Genomic DNA, 6,589 nt, shown 5'->3' with positions numbered 1-6,589 from the left:
GAAGAAGGATCAGATGGTATAACGTAACTCATGTGGCGTTTACGTCCTAATGTGCTCGTGTGAAATATCTGAATCTATAAATCTCAATCGACTCAATAAAGCCATTCGTATTGATGATGCATGCAGTGTATAATCTTCCCGTTGGCTCACAAGCGCAGTGAAACATCGTAATTTGTGGATGGCCTGATACGCATTATGATAAAATGGGTTAACATCAAGCAACAGATCAGGTTCATACATGGTATCAGTAAAGGACGGGGGTCGATAGTTACAATCCTAAGGCATCTAATTTGTTCTTAGAACACGAGGTTGCCAAGACTATTCACACGGAAAGACGGATACGTTTTCCATACATGATCACACTGTTAACAGGAATAATACAGGTAACAGAATCATAATTAAGTGGTCTCTTAACGCAGTTAATAAAACAAGATTATGGACTTGGGAGTGGTGTTTCAGATATAGTTAGCATCCTCTACATCGCAGACGTCACAGATTGTATGGAACTAGGACAATAGAAATAATTCGCACAAATTCACAGAAATAGACGTGCTAGGTTACTACTGATAAAGTATTGAAATCAACCACACTGGTGTATGAACAGGGAGAACACAGTCATGTTAATGGCCTACCATAGTGGCAAAACCAAATTAAAGTCTATGAATACAAAATGAGAAAGATTTCTTTGTGTGTGTTGGTACTCATCCTTTACGTTAATTTCAAGTCTTGCAATACTGAACGCAGCCTTACTCGCTGGGTACAATATAACGGAGGAGTGGTATGGCCTGGTCACCACGACTACGTTCGACACTGAATGGAACCACGTTAAATCACATAAAATTTTCAAAAGAAAATGACTGTGAAATGGCGCAAATCGCTCGTTGAAAGAACTAGTTTTTTTTTTCTTAATTTAATTAAGTGGGAATTAAGTTTAACCTAGAGTGGTGCCACGTGGTATGACCACCGAAAAAGAACCAAGGTAAAAAATACTGTTTAATGCGTTAATAATAACAAGAAATTCTGTATGTAAATCTCTGAAAGCTTCGTGAACAAATACGCATTTAAATTAGGACCGAAGCAGCTCATAGGAGATTAGACATTCGCTGATCTATAGTAGCATGTTGTTACATCACATCACCGACAAATGCTAAAATACTTAAGCACACTCTGTGTAAAGAATCTGAGTTAAAACCACCAAGAAAAGTAAATGCAACGTAATCATTTGAATTAAATTTCTAACTGAAACCGATTGAGACCTATTACATACTGAAATGAATCAAACTGTCATCTAATTCGGATCATTACCAACACATATTTCACTAAAGAGCCAAAGAAACTGGTAAATCTGCCTAATATTGTATAGGGCTCCCGCGAGCAGGCAAAAGTGCACAACACAACGTGGCATGAATTCGACTAATGTCTGAAGTAGTGCTGGAGGAAACTGACGCCATGAATCCGGAAAGGCTGCCCATAAATCCGCAGGAGTGCGTTGGGATGGAGGTCTCTTCTGAACAGTAAGCTGCAAGGCAACCCAGATATGCTTATTCATGTTTACGTCTGGGGAATCTGGTGGTCATCGCAAGTGTTTAAACTCCCAAAAGTGTTCCTGGAGCCACTACGTAGTAATCCTGGACTGTGGTGTCTCCCAATATCTTGCTGGGAATGTCCAAGTCGTCGAAGTGCACAGTGGATATGAATGGATGCAGGTGATCAGACAGGATGTTTACATACATGTCACCTGTCAGAGTCGTATCTAGAAATATCATGGGTCCCGTATCACTCCAACTGTACATACCTCACACCATTACAGAGCCCCCACCAGCTTGAAAAGTCCTCTGCTGACATACAGGGTCCATGGATTCATGAGGTTGTCTCCATACCCGAACACGTCCATCCGCTCGATAGAATTTGAAACGACATTCGTCCGACCAGGCAACATGTTTCCAGTCATCACCCGTCCGATGTCGGGTATGAGGGGTTCAGGCGAGGTGTAAAGCTTTGTGTCTTGCAGTCATCAAGGGTAATCGAGTAGGCCTTCAGCTCCGAAAGACCATATCGATGATGTTTCATTGAATAGTTCTCACTCTGACACTTGTTGACAGCCCGACATTGAGGTCTGCAACAATGTGCAGTAGGGTTGCACTTCTGTCACGTTGAACGATTCTCTTCAGTCACCGTTGGTCCCGTTCTTGTAGGATCTTTTTACGGCTGCAGCGATGTTGGAGATTTGATGTTTTACCGGATTCGTGATATTCACGGTCCACTCGTGAAATGGTCGTATGGAAAAATCTCCATTTCGTAGCTACCTCAGAGGTGCTGTGTCCCATCGCCCGTGAGCCGACTATAAACATGTTCAAACTCCCTTAAATCTTGATAACCTGCCATTGTAGCAGCTGTAACCTATCTAACAACTACACCAGACACTTTTTGTCTTGTTTAGGCGTTGTCGACCGCAGCGCCGTATTCTGCTTGTTTATATCTACATTTACATCTACATGGATACTATGCAAATCACATTTAAGTGCCTGGCAGAGGTTTCACCGAACGACCTTCATAATTCTCCATTAACCCAATCTCGTACAGCACGCGGAAAGAACGAATACCTAAATCTTTCCTTACGACTTCAGATTACCCTTATTTTATCATGGTGGTCTTTTCTCCCTACGTAGGAATATTTTCGCATTCAGAGGAGAATGTTTGTGATTGTAATTTTGTGAGAAGATTCCGTCGCAACGAAAAACGCCTTTGTTTTAATGATGCCCACCCAAATCCTGTATCATTTGAGTGACACTCTCTCTCCTGTATCGGGATAGTACAAAACGTGCTGCCCTTCTTTGACGTTTTTCGATGTACTCCGTAAATCCTATCTGGTAAGGATCCCACTCAGCGCACCCACTCAGCGCAGCAGTATTCTACAACAGGACAGACAAGCATAAAATAGGCAGTCTGTTTAGTAGATCTGTTACATTTTCTAAGTGTCCTGCCAATAAGATTCTGTCTTTGGTTAGCCTTCCACATAACATTTTCTGTGTGTTCCTTACAATTTAAGTTGTTCGTAAATGTAATTCGTAGGTATTTAGTTGAATTTACGGCTTTTAGATTTGACTGATTTATCGTGCAACCGATGTTTAACGGATTTCTTTTAGCACTCCTGTGGATGACCTCACATTTTTCCTTACTTGCGGTCAACTGACAATTTTCACACCATACAGATATCTTTTCTAAATCGTTTTTCAATCTGTTTTGATCTTCTGATTACTTTACGAGAGGACGCAACCCAACGAAGTTTGCGAACGTCCAGAGTCAGTTTGGTTCTGTGACGCGCGATTATACGCTGAGGCGCCAAAGAATCTGTTATAGGCATGAGTATTCAAATACACCGATTTGTATCCATGTCATTGGAACAACTTTTTTTAGAGACAACATGTTCGCTGACGCTTCACAGCAACGTTAGGCGTCCTTTAGCATTCACCAGGCACTGGACGACGAAATTTCACCGAACTAGTATGATTTGCTAACCAGGTATGCAGCATATTACCGACCCCAGAAAACTGATAAATAATCTTCAATAAGAAACTCGTAATAATTGGTTTCTCTAAGAGGAGAAAGATATTTTAGAAGTTAATCAGGAACTTCAATTTTATTCAAATCTTACCACCTTTTACGTTGAGCGGATGAGCAGATAACTGCAGGACTGGCAACACATATTGCATATGAATACCGCAGTGTCTACGTTCTGCTGTCCATCAGGGCACAACCAATGTTAAACAAAGTCTCCAGGTAGCGTCAGTAAACAACCTGTCTCTAAAAAAAGTTATTCCCTATGACGTGATCTATCACCGCTAGACGTCTGTCGCAAGGACACTGAAACACCCCGAGGCTAGCCGGGTGAGCCTGGCCACGCTCAGCGAAGAACTGTGAAACGGTGCCTGGCGACGAGGTAAACTAGTCACCTGATTTCTATCTCTACATTCTGAAGTTACAGACCTCCACCAAGAACTATCACTCTCCGTATTCTGCGTTATGGATATTTGAACGCAAAACAAAATATTTGGCGCTGTGTTAATGACAGTTAGTGGGCGGGTCACTTTACATGACTTACAATACATCGAATACTCTCCCCCAATAATATGATTGGGATATTCTACTAATGATCTGTGATCACTAAAATGATAGTGGGCTTTAGTATCACAATGAGATTTATTGATTTAAAGCGCAAATGAAGCCCGTTTTCAGATAGCATGGCAATAGGCAGCTATTAGAAATCGTGACAAGTACACCAGTCTTCTTTTTAATTCTATCCATATTTCGCAGCTTCAAACGTGACCGTATTAAATGCACTGGAAGTAAGAATTAAAAAAATGTCTTCAGTCACAACAGTCTTCCATGAATAGTTAGCTGGAAAAGTTGATTGTAGTCTATCATGTGATTGTAGTTCCCTGTATGCGAGTGGGCTGATTGTCATAATAGATTGCTATTTCGCTAAGTTATGTCACTGTGATCGGGTAACATAATTTATATAAAATCCCAGACCTGATGCGGGCACTGAGTAGGCAGGAGGAGCTGCCGAATACTTTATCAAAGTCCGCACTCGATTCATACGGCTTCAGCTATGAGTGATGTGCTGCACTGCAAACTGCAAGTAGGAATGCTGACCAGCCTGACAAGCTGAGGCAGTGGACGATATTCCAATAAGTCGCGTTTCAGACCTGAGTTATGCTGACCAGTGGTCCGGATCAGCGCTTACAAAAACCCTGTCCAGGGTATGGACACAGCGAATGTTCTTAACTCGACAGATCTCAAGTCTCTACTTCAAGTCTTTTCTCTCCCGTGGTCAAGCATAGAATTCCACGAGAAATTCTGTTCTCTGCATAAACTCCGAAAAAATTAAGACACATCGACACTACAAAGCTTTAAAACTATCAATAATGACCAGTTGTGGATCTCAGCGTCAAGTACTTGTTATAATCGCACCACACAACCCCTTCAGAACATCACGAAAAATCCCACTACAGCTGAGAGGCTTGCTGCGAAAAATTAGCGGCGCCGTATTTCGTCACCAAGCTTGCTCTTTGGAAACACGCACCCTAAGACTGTTGCTTTGGAAGAGTAACTAAAACTAAATTCCGTCCGAACAGGCCTTGGAATTCCCAACGACACTGACCGGCCGCCGTGTCATACCCAGCCCACAGGCGTCACTGGATGCGGATATGGAGGGGCATGTTGTCAGCACACCGCTCTGCCGGCCGTATGTCAGCTTACGAAACCGGAGCCATTACTCCTCAATCAAGTAGCACCTCAGTTTGTCCCACAAGGGCTGAGTGCACCCCGTTTGCTAACAGCGCTCGGCACACCAGATGGTCACCCACCCAAGTGCTAGCCCAGCCCGACAGCGCTTAACTTCGGTGATCTGACGGGAACCGGTGTTACCACTGCGGCAAGGCAGTTGGCTTTGGAAGAGTAACTGACATAGCAAAATACTGTGCCTATGTGAGGTGCCAGCTTGCCGGACATCCAGCTGTCACCACGCTGCGATTCTAAGAATGCAACAATATTAAGTCCGACTGCTGTGTCCTAGGTACCACTGCACAGCACTGACAGATTCCACGCAATCGTGGTTTCCTTCCTTCTGGTAGAAAGAAAGCAGAGCGTGCCTTTGAAAGACAGTGCCTCCAACCTCTGCTATTGTCACCTGGGCCCAGTCTTCCTGGAATCCGGCGGATACGACCACAGACATCTCCTCTGTCCCGTGCATCTCTCCCACAGTCCGACCCGGTAGCTGAGTGGTCAGCGTGACAGACTGTCAATCGTAAGGGCCCGGGTTCGATTCCCGGCTGGGTCGGAGATTTTCTCCGCTCAGGGACTGGGTGTTGTGTTGTCCTAATCATCATCATTTCATCCCCATCGACGCGCAGGTCGCCGAAGTGCCGTCAAATCGAAAGACCTGCACCAGGCGAACAGTCTACCCGACGGGAGGCCCTAGCCACACGACATTTCCATTTTTATATCTCTCCCACATAGAATCTCCACCGAAAGATCTTTGAAAATATAGTGAACAGAGTAAGACCCATCATGTGATTTAATTCGAGCAATGAGTAATTAATGCCCTTGATACCCATTCACCTTCCTATCGTCATCCCCAGAGAGGGTAATCAAAACAAACAAAAAAGCCAGATAGGTTTGGTGTCTCTCAACTGCGTCATGCAGCGATAATGAACGAAGTGGTTCGGAAAATATCGTCACACAAGATTAAGTCTCTTGTTATGATGATGCAACTACGTCTGAAGTTTTGGTGAAACGAAAGCACCTAGGAGTGATATAACTAAGTCTGAATTTTGAGACAGAAGCATTCTCATAGCTGGATTCCAGCAGCAGTACCATGACGGCAAAGCCTCTGCCGACCTCAAGACGAATAGACATCGCCAGCAGGATCCGTGGGTTCAAGAATTGGCTGTTCCTGTCACTGCCAGCACTAGATAACTTCCGGACTTCCTAGCAAAACACCATCAACCTGCCGTCTGAACCTGTGGCTGCCAGCACTGAGTTCCCTCCCTGGGACTTAGCACCACAGTGTCAGCCACCATCCTAC

General features: G+C 43.9%; 1 pseudogene; it reads right to left on the bottom strand.

The window, feature by feature from the left end:
* Positions 1-5,333: 5,333 nt before the first annotated feature.
* Positions 5,334-5,451, bottom strand: LOC124790571 (annotated as a pseudogene).
* Between the last annotated feature and the right edge of the window lie 1,138 nt (positions 5,452-6,589).

The sequence above is a fragment of the Schistocerca piceifrons genome, chromosome 3, assembly GCF_021461385.2.
Source record: "Schistocerca piceifrons isolate TAMUIC-IGC-003096 chromosome 3, iqSchPice1.1, whole genome shotgun sequence".
Taxonomy (NCBI): domain Eukaryota; kingdom Metazoa; phylum Arthropoda; class Insecta; order Orthoptera; family Acrididae; genus Schistocerca; species Schistocerca piceifrons.
This window is presented reverse-complemented; position numbering and strand designations above follow the sequence as displayed.